Consider the following 19,000-nt stretch of genomic DNA (forward strand, 5'->3'; position numbering starts at 1 on the left):
GCATGTGTAACTTATGTTCCCTATCAAGCTAAAGTAGAACCTGCCTTACCCATGACTTATTAGAAGGTTTAATGATAATAATTTTCTGTTAAAGTTAACTGAATTACAGTTTTACTTGCAAATGTGTGTACATTGTAACATCCCTGAAGTATTGGTGTTGGTAATAGAAAGTAGTGTTTCCAGTGTTTGTTTCACCATTCAAGGAGTTTTCTGCAAAGATCTGCCTTTAGCACAACAATTTTCTTACTTTTTTCCTAGCTCTTTCTTTTTTCCTTACTTTTTGTGGAGTAGTTTAAAGGTTTATCCTTAAATTCTGTCAGTGCTGACATGTGTGAGCTTCCTGTTCTGTATGTATTTGTGAAAGCACATATAGGGAGGACTTAACTGATTCTGTTTGTACCGCCACAGTTCAAGACCACAAATGGTACACCACTTTGCTTTTAAAGCAAACGCACTGAAGCCACTTATAATACAAGTTCTGAGAAACTGAGAACCTTATCCAGTTTCTTCCCACCATCAAGAAATAAGAAATTGGAATTGGTAGAGGAGTTCTTTTTAGGGTAGTGAAATTGAACTTATATAACTTATTATCCCCAAGTTTTACCCACAGTTAGGAAGTAAGAAATTAGCCTTGTTAGGTAAAAAGATGTCTTCCTGAGGAATTGAGCAAATGGGCAATTTGACAAAGTGCCACTGTAATAAGACAGGTTACCTAAGACTTTCAGAAATGAGATACTCTGTAGGACGAATGAACTCTATTAGAAAAAATAAAAGTGGGAGAAAAAATATCTTGTGCAGAAACACTGAACTGGGTCTTTTTCTTATACAAGAATTTTTAATGGTTCTAGTAAGCACTGAAAAGAGACTTAATGGGATAAGCTGGCCTCTTTTATGGAGTTTTCAGCTGGTGCATTTTTCTAGCTTTTAGTGAAAAATATAACTGCTAGTGACTTAAATTGAAATTCTTGACAGACATTTCACCAAATGTCTTCTCCCTCTTTGTTAAAGACAAAATACAGATCTTTAGCTGACCCAGAGTCCCCTTTCCTTTCCAAAAGTGCTTTTCATTCATTGCAGGGCTGGCTTGCTGCTGATTATGAATCTGGCCCCATGGAAGGTCAGTATATTAAATTGGTCAAGGAAGATTAGTCACTTGTTATTGTAATCCAAAAGTGGGAAGGAGCCCGAAACACCCCCACAAAAACTTACTCTCAGGGGATTCTTTGGCACAATTCTACAAATAATCAGAACATCATTTTCCAGCTCCATCACTTTCTAGTTGCATCATCTCAAGACAATTACTTCACTTCTCTTACCTTCAGTTTACTTATCCATAAAATAGGAACTGTAAAAATGCCCCCACCCTGGCAGAGATGTTGTGAGGATAAAAGAGGCACCATATATGAAGCATTTGGCATATTATTGTCATCCAGAAATATTAGGTGCCATATTTAGAGGTTGCAGAGATTCACATGTTTTCATCAAGTTTGTTAATTTAGGGAAGTATACCAGTTGGTTTATCAGCAGAATCTTTGTAAGCCCTTGGAAAAAAATGCCACATTATTTCCTCAATGATAGAGCCAATATAATTGTGCAAATTGTAGCAGCAGCAATTTTCTTCATGGTTATAATGTTATATTGCATCTAGGTTCTTAAATATATCTTTTCGTTTCAGCTTATTATGGTTTAAGTACATCAGGAAGAGGAAGAAGAACCAGCATGAGGTTGATGGTTGAGTGGCAACTGTAATTTTCCACATAACAGAATCTTTGCTAATATAAAAGCTACCTTCTAGTTATGCAAAAGTTTAATGAAATATAGGCACAAAGTAGTGTTTTATATCCAACAAAGAACAAGTGCAGTCACAGAATTTAGCATGTTGAGTTATTCTTTCCAAAATCAGCCACCCAAGGACCAAGGAATACGATTTAAAACAAAATTTCTATGCATTCTTTTTTGAGTGAACAAAACAGCTTGTGTAGCTAAACTGGGTAGCTGCAGTGTAATTTTGTAATGTTTCTATTTGTTGAAGAAATGCCGAATATTTGCAAGAATGGCAAGAAGCAAAACATAGCTCTCATTTGTATGCAACATAGTCATAACATAAAATTATGAGCTCAGAGATATGATTTCTGAAAAGATTGAATTAACATTGTGAAGATTAGAGCCCCCTCATTTGCATAAGTCTGGGGAATGCCATAGCATGACAAAGCTAGCAATTTCTCTGGCAGTAGTGAAGAGTGGAGTTGCACCGCACTCCACAGTTCTGGCTCCCTGGTTGAAGAAAGAAGTGGGAAAGTAGGAGTTCACTCTTTGAGGAAGGGCCTGGAAATAGGTATAGTTCAGATGCCACTCCCAACTCAAAGCTCACTTGAAATAAAAAGAGGTAACTTTAGAAATGCTGCCTGAAAAATGATGAGTAACTTCTGATATGCAGTTACCTGTAGTGAAAATTTCTCTGGGAAGGAAGAGTATAATTATTTGCTCAATGCAAACCCTTGTGTAGTCTTTGTAGCTAGCTATGGTTACCTGCAGGTGACTCTGATTCCTTGAGCTTTCAAGAAGGAGAACTTAACCTGGATGAGAATCAAAGCTTTTAGCAGGAAACCTGCTGACATGTTCCTGGGGTCATGTGATCATTTTATATCCGAAGTCTTAGCTAGGGGGAAAAATCACTTGTGTTCACAGAACACGCAAGCTGGTGTCTCTTAGATGGCTGATATGTCCATCTAGTCAAGGCTCCAAAATCACTGCAGATGGTGATTGCAGCCATGAAATTAAAAGACTCTTACTCCTTGGAAGGAAAGTTATGACCAATTTAGATAGCATATTAAAAAGCAGAGACATTACTTTGCCAACAAAGGTCCGTCTAGTCAAGGCTATGGTTTTTCCATAGCCTTGTCGTGTATGGAAGTGAGAGTTTGACTGTGAAGAAAGCTGAGCACTGAAGAATTGATGCTTTTGAACTGTGGTGTTGGAGAAGACTCTTGAGAGTCCTTTGGACTGCAAGGAGATCCAACCAGTCCATTCTAAAGGAGATCAGTCCTGGGTGTTCATTAGAAGGAGTGATGCTGAAGCTGAAACTTCAGTACTTTGGCCACCTCATGCAAAGAGTTGACTCATTGGAAAAGACCCTGATACTGGGATGGATTGGGGGCAGGAGGAAAAGGGGACAACAGAGGATGAGATGGCTGGATGGCGTTACCGACTTGATGGACATGAGTGTGAGTGAACTCCGGGAGTTGGTGATGGACAGGGAGGCCTGGTGCGCTGGAATTCATGGGGTCGCAAAGAGTTGGACACGACTGAGTGACTGAACTGAACTGAACTGAACTGTTGAAGGTGCAGTGGGGAAGAGCAGAGCCATGGATGTGGAATGTAAAAGATGAAATGGCAGTTACAATATTGCATTATAAAGACGGAGGGAAAAGGAAGTGACTACAATGTAAGTAAAAGTACAGATAGGTATTCTCCTCTGCACTTAGATCAACTGAGACTGGGATGAATTATAAGTAAGAAATATGGTACATCCCAATGCATGGAAGAAGAGTTTGATTTAGAATGGTGATGTCTGAAAAGGCACAAGAAATTGATCAAAGTGGGAAAGAGGGCCTTTGAAGTAAAAACATTGAGTTTGAAAGAGTCTGTTTTCCTGCCTGCTGAGATGGGGGCTCCTGTTCTCACCTCAGGTAATTGATATTGGCACTCTAGAGTTCTCTTCTACACTGAGTTTTCTCATATTGTGTGACTGTGCTTTCCCCATGGACTCTTTATTGTCCAGAGACCTGGGCCAATCTGTGCACTATTCATAAAACAAAAGTTAAAAATCAAAGTTAACAATTAAGGTGGATAAAATTTCTTTTCTCGCACCAAAACAATCTCCCCCTCATTAAATTAGCAATTAAGTAAACAAATGCAGTAACACATAACTTACAGGAATTCTGAAAACCATAGAATGGAGGTGGAAATGGCTAATTTGTTCACTATTGATGAAGTAAAATTGATTCTGAAGCCCTGAATAATTCAGTCTCACATCTTATGGAGCATGCAACTTATAACTGAGACAATAAATGTTAGAAAAAGCCTAGATTGCTATAGAAGGAAAAAGTATAGGGTAGTTAATTTTTAGCTGTAGGAAGGACAACAGGGAAAACTCTACATAGAAGAAGACATTTGAGCTGGACAGTTAAGAATGAATGTGATTTGATTTCTTAGACAAGAAGTGGTAGACATTCTAGGAGCAGATGAGTTAAATAAGGACAATATGTTGTGAATGTTCATGGTGCAGTCAGGGAAAATTAAGTAGGTCAATGTGGCTAAAACAGACTACATGAGTAGGAGAAGGGGCTAAGGATGTCTAGTTGGAAGGCAAGTTGGAATTATAATATAGAAGGTGCTTAAAAGTCAGTCATGCTCTTGGTTTTGAATCTTATTAAACACTGAAAGCGTTTTACAGCAGGCCAGCTTGCCTGGAAAATCCCATGGATGGAGGAGCCTGGAAGGCTGCAGTCTATGGGGTTGCTGAGGGTTGGATACGACTGAGCGACTTCACTTTCACTTTTCACTTTCATGCATTGGAGAAGGAAATGGCACCCCACTCCAGTGTTCTTGCCTGGAGAATCCCATGGATGGAGGAGCCTGGTGGGCTGCAGTTCATGGGGTCACTAAGAGTCAGACACGACTGAGTGACTTCACTTTCACGCATTGGAGAAGGAAATGACAACCCACTCCTGTGTTCTTGCCTGGAGAATCCCAGGGATGGGGAGCCTGGTGGGCTGCCATCTATGGGGTCACACAGAGTCGGACACAACTGAATTGACTTAGCAGCAGCAGCAGCAGTGCTTTGTTTAGTCTCTGCAGAGTAAAGGATACATCCATGATGGAGAAATCTGGAGAAAAGGGAATGGATTAAGTGGCTGTTGCTATAGCCTAGGTAAGAGAATATGAAAGCATAATGAAGTAGGAAGAAGAGATGGATTTGAACAATATTTTATTAGGATAATCAGTTGAGCTCAGTAGTTTGCTGAATGTGGAACGTAAGTTAAAGGGATGAATCCATAATGACCTTGAGTTTTCTGTTTGGGGGATTGGCTGAGTGGACATGTCGTTAGCAAAGATAGGGAACAACTGAATTCAGTTTTGGACATAATGAATTTTTGATGCTCATGGGATGGTTAGGTGAAAATGTTCAGTAAGTGATTCATAGGTGAATTTAGAACCCAGAGGAAATAAGAGTTGGAGACAAGATTTGTATGTTACTAACAGACAGGTAAGACAGTGAGAGGTAATGAAACCACCAGAAAGGTGTAGAGAGGAAACAAGAGTGGATCAGGGGGGCACCCTGATGACCATCTGGCATTTTCTAGGCAGTCTAAGGAAGGGCGGCCAGGGAAGAAGATTTAAAAGAGGACAGAAAGGCAGAAAGAGAACCAGAAAAAAGTAGTGATTTGGAGAGTAATATAGAAAAGAATTAAAAAAAGAAACAACAGAGAGTAGTCAAAAATGACAGATATTGCAAAGAAATCATGTTGGATAAAAATCTTCTATTTGTTTTTTTCCAACTGTGCTTTGCTACCCAGTGGGCTGTGGATAGCTCATACTATTCATGTCTATGAAATAGAAAAACGGTCTGAGGGGCCAAGGTGACCTATGTATATACTAGACAAATGAAACCCTCCTTCCAGTTGAAGGTAGCATTTAGCCTGGCAAGCAGCACTTTTCTTGCTTTCCTGCCTGAACAGTCCTTATCCTCATTGGGCCCAAGGGAATGATGTGAAGAGAAGAGCCTGACCAGCTTGAGGAAACGAGTTAAGAAGTCAATAGAGATTTGATGAGACCTAAGAGCAGAGTTTCTAAAGATTGGTAGGGGTGAAAGAATTGATTACAAAATCAATGGGAATGGATTCTGGAGGAGAAGTAAGGTTTTGAAGTGAAGGATGTCATGAAATGATGAGGCCAAAGGTGTTGGGTGGTTTCATCAGAATATATATTGAAATCACTTGGGGTGACAGAAGGCAGTTAAGCAGAAAAGACAAATGTGATTCTTAAGAAATGGGAGGGATTGATGAGGGGGAGTAGTTGGAAAATTATCATGAGGTTGGGAAAAGAGTAGTATAACTTGATGTCATGGAATTCAGCTGGTGGCTAAAATTCAGCTAGTGGGAAAAGGGACAAAAGTAGTTTTTTCTAAAAGACTAGTTCAGTTTATAACTTAACAACTCTTTGGGTAAATAAAAATTCTTGCTCTGGCTGTTTCGTGTGGTTGTGATGAGTAAAATGCAGTAGATGAGAAAGGCAATAGCAGAAGAAACCATGGGTTTAAAAATGACAGCCAGAAAAATGGGTGGTTTCTGGAGATATTACAATTTTTATTGCTCTAAAATAACCAGTCCAAAGGCATACCTTTTAATAGAATTTCTTTAGGTGGCAATTTCTAATTTCTTTAGAGTGAGAATTCTGTGCATTTCACCTTGGAAGGTATTTCAGCCCTGCTAGGCTTTTTGACCCAATTGTCCCAACTGTTAGAAAACCTGGAATAATTCTGAAGTTTGTTGCTGGGCAACTTTGGTATGCCATCAATATTCTGATCTCATTCATTGACTCAATGCTTAAGAACTTTGGATCACAGTTTTCAATTTCTCCTTGATTAAGATCTTTAATATGGATCTTTAGTTTATTTGGGAGAGCTGAAAGCCTTGGGCTTAACCTTGTCTTTCAAGAAGGCACACACTTGAACAATGTGTTGATATGAGAAGAAAAGAAAGAATATAAACATACTTTTAAAATCAAATATTTTGTTATTCTCTGCTTCTAAGGTCTTAAGAGTTAAAGGGACAATGACAAAACAACAGAAAAAGTACCAAAGACCTCTATTAGTCCCTTATTTGTGTTCTCTGATACTCAGTGGCATAACTAGTAAAAATGATTCTGATTAAAAACTTGATGTCGTTCTCAATTACTGTATGCTTCTGCTGCTGCTAAGTTGTTTCAGTTGTGTCCAACTCTGTGTGACCCCATAGATGGCAGCCCACCAGGCTCCCCCATCCCTGGGATCCTCCAGGCAAGAACACTGGAGTGGGTTGCCATTTCCTTCTCCAATGCATGACAGTGAAAAGTGAAAGTGAGGTTGCTCAGTCGTGTCTGACTCGTAGGGACCCCATGGACTGCAGCCTCCCAGGCTCCTCCATCCATGGGTTTTCCAGGCAAGAGTACTGGAGTGGGGTGCCATTGCCTCTCTGCCATTACTGTATACCTCTGTTCAAAATAAAGAGCTCTTTTCTCCTGTACAGTGTTGTGCACCTCTGCTCATAGTTCTTCAGGCACTCTGTCAGATCTAATCCTTTGAATCGATTTGTCATTTTCACTGTATAATCATAAGGGCTTTGATTTAAGTCATACCTGAATGGCCTAGTGATTTTCCCTACTTTCTTCAATTTAAGTCTGAATTTGGCAATAAGGAGTTTATGGTCTGAGCCACAGTCAGCTCCTGGTCTTCATTTTGTTGACTGTACAGCAGTGATCAAACCATCCCCAAGAAAAAGAAAGGCAAAATGGTTTTCTCAGGAGGCCTTGCAGGTACCTGAAAAAAGAAGACGTGAAAGGCAAAAGAGAAAATTAAAGATGTGCCGATCTGAATGCAGAGTTTCAAAGAACAGCAAGGAGAGATAAGAAAGCGTAAGTGAACAATGCAAAGAAATAGAGGAAAACAAGAGAATGTGAAAGACTAGAGATCTCTTCAAGAAAATTATAGGTACCAAGGGAACATATTGTTGAAAGATGGGCACAAGAAAGGACAGAAATGGTATGGACCTAACAGAAGCAGAGATATTAAGAAAGAAGAAGTGGCAAGAATACATAGAAGAACTATACAAAAAAGATCTTAATGATCTGGATAACCACAATGGTGTGATCACTCACCTAGAGCTGGCCATCTTGGAGTGTGAAGCCAAGTGGGCCTTAGGAAGTATCACTATGAACAAAGCTAGTGGAGGTGATGGAATTCCAGTTGAGTTATTTCAAATGCTAAAATATGATGCTATGAAAGTGCTGCGCTCAATATGCCAGCAAATTTGGAAAACTCAGCAGTGGCCACAGGACTGGAAAATGTCAGTTTTCATTCCAATCCCAAAAAAGGGCAGTGCCAAACTTCCCTTCAAACTATAGCACTCTTGCACTCATTTCACATGCTAGCAAAGTGATGCTCAAAATTCTCCAAGCTAGGCTTCAACAGTACATGAACTGAGAACTCCCCGATGTTCAAGATGGATTTATAAAAGGCAGAAGAACCAGAGATCAAATTGTCAATATTCATTGGATCATTGAAAAAGCAAGAGAATTCCAGAAAAACCTCTACTTTTGCTTCATCGACTATTCTAAAGCCTTTGACTGTGTGGATCACAACAAAGGTGTGGAACATTCTTAAAGAGATGGGAATACCAGACCACCTTACCTGCCCACTGAAAAAGCTGTATGCAGGTCAAGAGGCAACAGTTAGAACCAGACATGGAACAAGGGACTGGTTCCAAATTGGGAATGAAGTACGTTAAAGCTATATATTGTCACCCTGCTTATTTAACTTAGATGCAGAGTACATCATGTGAAATGCTGGGCTGGATGAAGCACAAGCTGGAATCAAGGTTGCTGGGAGAAATATCAATAACCTCAGACATGCAGATGACACCTCCCTAAAGGCAGAAAGTGGAGAGGAACTAAAGAGCCTCTTGATGAAGGTGAAAGAGGACAGTGGAAAAAGCTAGCTTCAAACTCAACATTCAAAAAACTAAGATCATCTGGTCCCATCACTTCATGGCAAATAGATGAGGACATAATGGAAACAATGACAAAAAGTCTTTCTACAGACACAATCTCTTTCAAAGCTGAACTGGTCAGGAAGCATCCTAAAACCTACTCTGAACTGCCTTGCCTTCATTTTATTGGCTTTGATTTACTAGTTAAAAATGGATTAGAGGTGGCCTTTCTAAACTACTTATATTTACTATATAACTATTTAATATAGTGAAAAGTTTTATGATTTCTGCTATCAAATCTAGCTGAGCCAAACCTTCCTGTTCTTGCACACACTGTGCATGTATATACAGTTATGTATTTCTTGGGATTAAGAGAGCTTAAGAGTAAGATACGATCCGTCCCAGTGGCTGTTTTGTAGTTGTCTGTTAGTTACCTTGTGGTTGCTTTGGCCATCACAATGAAGTAGATCTCATAAGAGACTCTAGTCAGAGTGAGGTTCACAGCCTCTGTCTATGGACTTGACCTTCATTAACATTTAGAGAGTGAGGAGACAGCCATAGAAACTCAGAGTTCTTACATTTGGTGAAGACTCTTATGTTGTTCCTAGATATGGTGAATGCACGTGCTGGTTCTGCTACCACCAGTCTTTTGGCTGCTGATTTTCCACGTAAGCAGATTAAACACATCCTCTCCCCTCTTGCCCCACCAGCTTTCTTCCCAGTCTCACATACCACAGCTCCTCAGCATCAGGGAGGTGCGATCATTTTGTATGGTCAGACTGTGATGAGAGGAAGTTGCCTTCAGATCTGACTCTTTGAGCCTCTGGGGAGAGACCCTAAGGTTCTAAACACATACAAGGCATTTTCCAAATGTTATTCATCCCCCTTTCTGCTGCCTTTGCTGCCTAACCTGGAGACCTGGGTGGGTATATGATTGTTTTTGATATTAACCCATACAGCACAATTATTTATTTTCTAGATGGAGAAGATCTTGAGAGCAGACATTGGTTCATCTTTGTCTTTTACCACCTACAATAGTGCTTGGGACCAAAAGATGTTTAATAATTTTGCTGAATTAGATTTAATTTCATCTTCCTTGAGAAGACAGGGCTGAGGCAGAGATGATGATAATAAACCATTGAGTGTTTGCTATGCCATAGGTAATGTTTCAAGTGTATACATACTGACTTATTTGAGCAACAATCCTATAAGTTCAGTTCAGTCGCTCAGTCGTGTCCGACTCTTTGCAACCCCATGAATCGCAGCACGCCAGGCCTCCCTGTCCATCACCAACTCCCAGAGTTCACTCAGAGTTGCATCCATCGAGTCAGTGATGCCATCCAGCCATCTCATCCTCTGTCGTCCCCTTCTCCTCCTGCCCCCAATCCCTCCCAGCATCAAAGTCTTTTCCAATGAGTCAACTCTTTGCATGAGGTGGCCAAAGTACTGGAGCTTTAGCTTTAGCATCATTCCTTCCAAAGAAATCCCCGGGTTGATCTCCTTCAGAATGGACTGGTTGGATCTCCTTTCAGTCCAAGGGACTCTCAAGAGTCTTCTCCTATAAGATAGGTTGCTATTTCCTCCATTTTACAGATGGGGAACCTGAGGGTAATTAACCTGCCTAATGCCATTTATCTAATAAGCAATAGTTCTGATCTGGTTCAGATGGTCTTGCTTTAAAGTCTAAGCCCCAAACTGTATGCTAAATTGCCTCTCAAGAGTGGAAGTGCTAGGTAGAGAAAGTAGATAAACAATTTCAGTGTTTAACACTCCCCCAACCCCATCCCCAGCGTGGATTATTTGTACCATCTCCCTTTTTTCCCCCTGTATCTAGTTTTTCTTCCTTCAACATGTGATCTGGAGCAAGTCCATGCTACCTTAAATAGATGACCAAACAAACCAGCTTAACCATGTACCTTTCTATAGTTTCATGGTGCCTGCAAGAAAAACGAAATCTGTTGCCTCTGGGCAACCAATTATCCTGAGCTGAGACCTGTAGAAATGTGTGTGATCAATCTTCATAAAGGATACTGTGTCAGACAGACATGGCTTACAGAACATGCTCACAGTGACTATGTCATAGGACTATTCCTATAGCATCTCCAAGGTTGTAAAGATATTGTTCATTAGAAATGATTTTAAGATGAAAGCAATATATTCTGAATTTGTTACTTCCTACTGGTTGCTCGAACTGCATACCTAGTTCTCTGTTACCTTTGTGGAATCTGTATTGCTCTGAATGGCTGGGACATGTATTTTACCAGTTGCTTGGCATTATCATATAAATACTGTGAATAATACAGGCTCTTAGGGATTCCTAGGTGGCTCATTGGTAAAGAATGTACCTGGCAATGCAGGAGAGGCAGGTTTAATCCCTGTGTCAGGAAGATCCCCTGGAGAAGAAAATGGCAAACCGCTCCAGTATTCTTGCCTGGAAATCCCATGGACAAAGGAGCCTAGGGGGCTATAGTCCATGGGGTCCCAGAGAGTTAGACACGACTGAATGACTAAACAACAACAACATAGGCCCTTCAGTTCTTGGTGTCAGTTTCGATAGAGGTCCACTTGGGAGGTTCTTTTGGGTATGTGGCCTCCTCCATGCAAAGGAGTCAAGATGTGTCCTAAACAAATGTGACTCAGAAACAGCATTTTTCTTTTTCTTTTTCTTTTTTTTTAGTATTCTCCAAAATTAAAATAACACCTGAAATGTCCTCCCATAGATTTACTCTATGTCCAAAAATAATGCTAAACCTCACATATCTGTATGTTTATTTCCCTGTACAAGGGTCATGGGGATGGCAGAGGGGTAAGACTTATCATAATATTTGCTGCAGAGGGGTGAGACTCATCGTAATAGTTGCTGCTATGACCTTCAGAGTCTTAAATAAGTAAAGGGATTTATTTTTATTCTTAATAAGAAGGATAGAAATAGCTGAAGTGGCAGCTAATAAAGGAATATTGAAGGCAAAAAAACCATGAAATTACTAGAGAAAGAGGCTCTGGTGATTCTAATTTTTAATAGTTTTTGCTTTCTAGTGAAATATATAAAGAACTGGCATTATTTGAATATCCACCTAGACTTCTGATTTTATGTCTGGAAATTTATGATTTATTTTATTTTTCTCAAATAGAATGGGAGGAAACTCTTATGGACCCCGTCCAGAAAAGTTCACTAAACTCCATTTACTTACTGACATGAAGAGAAGAAAAATACAGCTTTTCCCTGTAATGATTTCCCCAGCTGAAAGATGAATTAAATAAGAAAAATTCCAGAATACAAAATGTGACAAACATGGCAGATTGGAGCAAGTCTAATGGATGCTTTCCCCGAACCTATGAAGGAACCTATGTTAAAAACTTATTTGGAATAATGTTGTATGGAAATGGAAAAGTTCTTGTAGTTTGCTTAGTTAAAAGGCATAGAGGAAACAGCAAAATGTCAACCGGAAAGTGTTACATGTCAGCTCAATGTCAATCAAGAAAAAACAGTTAACAATTAAGAGACAAGGCGATATAAAGAGAAATATCCTGGATTTAGAATACTTAGGTTTTAGCCTAAATTCTACTACTGATTTTTGTGAGGTTGGAAAGGTCACTTAGCACTCCAAGGAACTGAATTTCTTCATTTTTAAATTAAAGGTGTTGAATTAGATAATTTCAAATGTTCTTCCCAGTCTAGAATTTCATGTTTTTCATTGAGATCAAGATTATAATAACTTCTATGAGTTATTATAATTTATACTTCAATAATTCACTTTATTCACCAGTAATTTAAAGTTTATACTTCCAATAGCAGTTTATACTTCAATAATTGATGTGTAAAAACAGTTGGTAAAGAATCTGCCTGCAATGCAGGAGACCCCAGTTCAACTTTTGGGTTGGGAAGATCCGCTGGAGAAAGGATAGGCTACTCACTCCAGTATTCTTGGGCTTCCCTTGTGGCTTTGCTGGTAAAGAATCCACCTGCAATGCGGGAGACCTGGAGTTGATTCCTGGGTTGGGAAGATCCCCTGGAGAAGGGAAAGGCTGTCCATTCCTGTATTCTGGCCTAGAGAATTCTATGGAGTGTATAGTCCTTGGGGTCACAAAGAGTTGGACACAACTGAGCAAGTATTTCATTTTCACTTTCTAAAAATCAAAAAAATATAATAAATTAGCTTAAAAAGGCAAATTAGGTAAATTATTTGCAGTATAAATAAGCTTTAATAAGCTGGAAACCAAATTTGTATTACCCAGCTAGAGACTCTGCCACCCATATGTTCATAAAAACACTGTAGTGGTTTTATTGTTCTCTCTGGCAATGCCAATCATAGTTAGCACTAATTAATGAAATTCCAGGGCGCTGTTTGCCAGGAGGTTCATGCAATGGGTGAAGCAAACCACAGTGGCAAAGTTTCCATCATTTATATTGCCGTGACAATATTGGCTCAAGTTTCAGAAACAGTAATTCCAGTTCCCAGTCCCTGTGTGAACAAATGTAGATTGATTTATGTTCTGAGCCTCTCTAGCATATTGTCAACACTCAAATGGCTGCCAGAGCTCATCACACAAGGTGCTGACATTTTCTGGGAATCTGCTTGCCTTTACACATATTTCTTCTTGCACACATTGCTGTGTTTTTTCTTTCTTTGTTTTAAGCTCTACAACAGAGCCGGACACAACTGACGTGACTTAGCAGCAGCAGCAGAGATTATTGCTATTAAAAGCAGTCTAACATTATTAATTTAGTTTATGCCAGTACAAATGTTTTAGGGGTAAGCCATGCTCACAGAAGACCATAAACTTTCTTAAACCCATATTGGTCTTACAATCAACAATGTTTAAACTTGGTGACCTTCCTTAGAATCATGCTTCCTGTTTAGTCAACTCATCCCCACCTGCCACAGTACCCCTCCCTTCCTGCCCCCTGCCTTATTTCCCACCTATGTTCCTCAGTTTCCAAATCTCCCTATTCAGGTCTGTTTCTCCTACTCCAGCCCTTATTGTCATTGCTGCAAAGTCTAGGTCTTTTGGGCTCTGTAGTGGCTTTCCAGCTTCAGTTATAGATACAGACACTCATACTAGTGGTTCAGTGGTAAGGAATCTGCCTTCAGTGCAGGAGATGCAGAAGATGTGGGTTCGATCCCTTAGTTGGGAAGATTCCTTGGAAATGAGAATGGCTACCCACTTGAGTATTCTTGCCAGAAAAATCCCAGGGGCAGAGGAGCCTCAAGGGCTACCGACTGTGGGTCACAAAGAGTCGGATATGACTGTGCAAACACATGCACTGATTTGTTTATTTTTAAATTTGTCTCTTGAGAAGGAAAAGAACCAAATATTTCTATTGATTGTTATAGTGAAAGATAAACACATCATCTCAATAATGAAGCATCTCTGCATGGATTAAATCAAATGAATTGAATAGTTCCCTCAGTTGTGTTGTGATAAATTAAAGGTTATGTTGCAGATTTCTAGCACTTTTTTTTTTCTTGGAAATGTAAGACATTTAATTGCTTTTCAGAACAAATCATAAAATCAACTATGGGCTCATCATGGTCAGTTTTTGGTCCTGTGTTTCTGAATAGGAAAAATTTTCCCCACTTTTGAGAAATTGAGATGCAACTTAGGTAAAGTGTAATCTCAGACATACAGCTTGATGAATTTTTATAACTTCCCTCTTACTCTGATCAAAATATAGACTATTTTTCACTTCCTGGAAGGATCTCTTATCCCCTCTATCAGTATGCCAGCCGATCTCCACCTCTGCAGAAGGAAAACAATTATTATTAAATGAGTAGTGATTTGAATGTTTAAAATTTTTATTATCTATTTTTACCTCCTATTTTTTTGTCATTGCAGAATTGTTTTATCTTTAAAAATCCTCTTTCAGATCTTCCCTGTGAAGAATAGGGTAGAAAATAGCTGAATGTTTGTATCATACTTTTATAGTTTATAAAATCCATCTTTCCATTTTATCTCATTATTTTTAATGACAGCTTTGTACAGTAAATATTATAAGCCTGTTATCCTTTCTCTCTCTCTCTTTTTTACGGTTATGAATCTGGAATTTAAAGAGATTAAGAGTTTTCCTTTAGTTGTTTGGTTCCTCACAATCTGGCTCCACAGTTAGAACCCTAGGGGATTTCTAAATTTATTAATGACTCTGAAGCACATATTAGTTACAGCCATATATTCAGAGAATAAAGGAAGTCATGCCAAATGTGCTGAGGATCCTTCTAAGACTTGAAATTCTAATATAGTACCAATAAAATGGGATTTTGTAGGACAGCCTGATCCTGAACAAGTTTCTTGTCCACTCATTTTTTATATCATTAGTTTGAATTACTGCAGTCTGTGGTTTCAGAAATAACTTTTCCATGTGGATATTGCTTGAACTTAGCTCTTTTGGCACCACAGGCTAAAAGGCTTTAAAGCCATGAACTTGTCAGGTTAGATGCTACTAGGATTTAAGACTAGCCAAGCCTAGATTAAGATAGTGTTGAATATGGTGAGTGACTAATAAATATTTGTTGAACAATTGAATGGTTCTAAATATGGTTCATTGTTATTTGTTGCTGGATGGCAAGAATAAGAGCTTTGTTAATTTTATAATGCTGTTAACACAACAATGGAATTTACAGATTCACAGTTTTACTCCAATATTCTGGGTATGATCAGTAACAACAGAACTTCTGAATTGTTCTGAAATTCTTGGAGTAAACAAAGGTCTGTGTTGACAGCAAAAACTGCAGGCATGTTATTTCCTTTGTTGGTAGATTAGTAATATCAACAAGTTATTAAAAACATTAGCAAAGAAAGAATGAAAATTGCTATTTAAATCCTTTTTGCCTCTATATTTTATAGAAATGTCATAGCTGATCTTCTTTTCTCTCAGCCACTGGGTCTTAAGAACTGTAGATGGCAATCCAACCACAAAAATGACCTAGTTTGCTAAATTTAGTCATGGATTTGTTTTTCCTAGCCACAAAAAACTTATGTTGCTCTGGGAGAACAGCATATCAGGAAAAAGGATCATAAAAACAAAAGCAAATCTCAAAGAAATAGAAAACAAGATAATTTTTTGTAGCCTTTTCTTTTTTAGTTCAACTACATGTAAGTTTACAAAATGTAATTTCAGGCTCATGAGTTAATCAAGAAATACTGTGGAGGCATTTCAAATTATGGATAGCTGAACATCTCAGTTACCATGGAAACAAGATACCATACATGAGAACAGGCCACATCATATAGATTTAATTACAATGAAATGATAAATGAATAAAGGCAATTTTTAAGGCTATTTGTGGGTAAAATCCATTAGAACTCTGGTTTCCAAGGAAACCCATGTCTAAAAACAGTAATAAGAAAAATTATGGAATAAGATAAACTACATTTGAAAAAGATTTTGAAAAGATTACAGCCATCCCATCAATTAAGAAGAATAGTTCTAATTTTAAAAGAATCACATTTGGATGCACTTAAAGTTCTTGTGAGAATCATGAACTAACCATAATGACAATAACACATGGGCTTTCTACACAGAGTAATAAAATGCTTGTTTGACTGAAGAGTGTGCATGAATCTAAGTTTTAGAATATGATTGGAATGGCATATTTAGACATGTTTTTATTTTGAAGTGAGTTTCACTGTGATTTGAAAGATCAAAGCATGGCTGTGTCAGCGGATCATTTTGATTCTAAATGTTGTGCTCTATTACCAAATTTGCTGCTGATTTATGCATGTGTGTTTGGGCTGAGCCAACAAGAGATAAACCATCTGGAGGGCCCTTTTGATGTAAGGATATGTATAAAAAATATTCACTATCCAGTTTAGTCTTGCTGAGAAGTTGATTTAAGACTAGATGGCCCAGAGGTCCTTAGAAGCATGGTATGTTCCAAATTTTAGGCCGCTAGCAAGAAGCTTATTTGCAGAGGCGCATTGTTTTGGTAGTGTGCGTCTATAGTAGGCAGTGGTATTTTAGGGGAGCAGAACACTACCAGCACCTCTCTCCCATCATGGGATGTGATTACATGCAAAGCTGGTGAAGGGTGTGGGCAAAAAAAATAAGACTTGTGGGCTGATCTGTACATCTACCATGTCAAAGGGCAGTCATCTGGCCAGTGGTCAGTTCATTCTATGCTGCTGCCCCTCCTTTGCACATTCACAACAGCAGTCCCTGTTGATTTGGACTTGTGTAAAAAATATCATGTGAAGACTGTGGGTTGTAGAGTGAAGACCAACATGAGTTTGGATCCCAGCTCTCTTCTTTACTAGCTACGTGCTCTTGGGAAAGTTTCTGAAACTCTTTGACTTCATTTTCTTCATCAGAAATAATATTTACTGTTGGATTATGATTATTAGTGTCAATACATGTAAAGCAGATTTCTCAGCCTTTGCCCTATTGAAATTTTGGGCCATATAATCTTCACTGTGAAGACTGTCCTATGTGTAGCTGGATGAGCAGCAGTATCCCTGCTTCTCATTAGATGCTAGCAGCAATTCCTCCCTACCCCTACCATTACTCCCCAGTTGTGGTAATCAGTGACTATCTCTGACATGGCCCAGTGTCTTCTGGCAGTCACAACTGCCCCCGTTGAGAAACACTGATGTCAAGTGACCTGCTAATAATGGATGATACATGGTAGTTAAATGTTATAAGATTTTGTGAGGATGTAGTATACAGTATAGTGGTTAGGTGTAGATTTAGTCACTTAATTTCTCTCATGACCCATAGTTTCCTATGCCTTTGTACAGCTCTGAAAATTTCTCAGGCAACATCTTTTCAAATGTTCACTCACTTCTGTTCTTTCATTTTTCTATCTAGTTTGCCTACTGAATTATGTTGAAATTTCTTGTTCTATATTCCCTGTCCCTTAACCTCTGATAGTTTTCTCTGTTTTCACCCAGACTATGTTCTAGATGATTACTGTTGAGCTATCATCTATTTGAGGATTCTCTCCTCAGAGGAATCTTTTGTTTAATCTTGGCTACTGAGTTTTTTTTTTTTTTAATTAATGGCTATAATGACTATATTTCCATTTCAAGATGGCAGGGTAGAAGATGTGCGCTCATCTTCTCCTTCAAGAACTCCAAAATTACAACTCACAGATGAACAACCATCGACAGGAGAATGTTGGATCCCAGGAAAAAAAGATACCCTACAACCAAGGGCAAAGAAGAAGCCCCAGCAAGATGGTAGGAGGGGGTGAAATCACATTTAGAATCAAACCTCATACCTGCCAGAGATGCTTGGAGGGCTCAAAAAAAACCTTGTGTGCACCAGGACCCAGAGACCCCACAGAGAGTGAGCCAGAACTGTGTTTGAGTATTTCCTGCAGATGTACGGGTCAGCAGTGGCCTGCTGCAGGGGCAGGGGCTCTGGGCGCAGCAGGCCTGGGTATGGCATAAGCCCTCTTGGAGGAGGTACCATTAACCCCACCATAGAGCTGCCAGAACTTACACAGGACTGGGGAAACAGACTTTTGGAGGGCACAGACTAAACCTTGGGCACACCAGCACCCAGGAGAAAGGAGCAGTGACCCCACGAGAGACTGACCCAGACTTGTGTGTGTCCAGGAGTCTCTGGCGGAGCTGTGGGTTGGTGGTGGCCTGCTGCAGGGTTGGAGGCACTGAGGGAGGCAGTGCATGCACGGGACCTTTTCAAGGAGCTTGCCATTATCCTCATTACCTCCACCATACTTTGGCCTCAGGTCAAACAACAGAGAGGGAACACAGCCCAATCCACAGCAGAAAACTGGATTAAAGCTTTACTGAGCATGGCTCTGCCCATCAGAACAAGACCCAGTTTCCCCATCAGTCAGTTTCTCCCATCAGGAAGCTTCCATAAGCCTCTTAACCTTATCCCTCAGAGGACAGACAGAATGAAAACCACAATCACAGAAAACTAACCAAACTGATCACATGGCCCACAGCCTTGTCTAACTCAGTAAAACTATGAGCCATGCCATGTAGGGCCACCCAAGATGGATGGGTCATGGTGGAGAGTTCTGACAAAACATGATCCCCTGGAGAAGGGAATGGCAAACCACTTCAGTATTTTTGCCTTGAGAACCCCATGAACAGTATGAAAAGGCAAAAGGTAGGACACTGAAAGATGAACTCCCCAGGTTGGTAGGTGCCCAATATGCTACTGGAGATGGGTGGAGAAATAACTCCAGAAAGAATGAAGAGATAGAGCCAGAGCAAAAACAACACCCAGCTATGTATGTGACAGGTGATGGAAGAAAAGTCCGATGCTGTAAAGAGCAATATTG

This window comes from Ovis aries, chromosome 6, assembly GCF_016772045.2.
Source record: "Ovis aries strain OAR_USU_Benz2616 breed Rambouillet chromosome 6, ARS-UI_Ramb_v3.0, whole genome shotgun sequence".
In the NCBI taxonomy this organism is placed as follows: domain Eukaryota; kingdom Metazoa; phylum Chordata; class Mammalia; order Artiodactyla; family Bovidae; genus Ovis; species Ovis aries.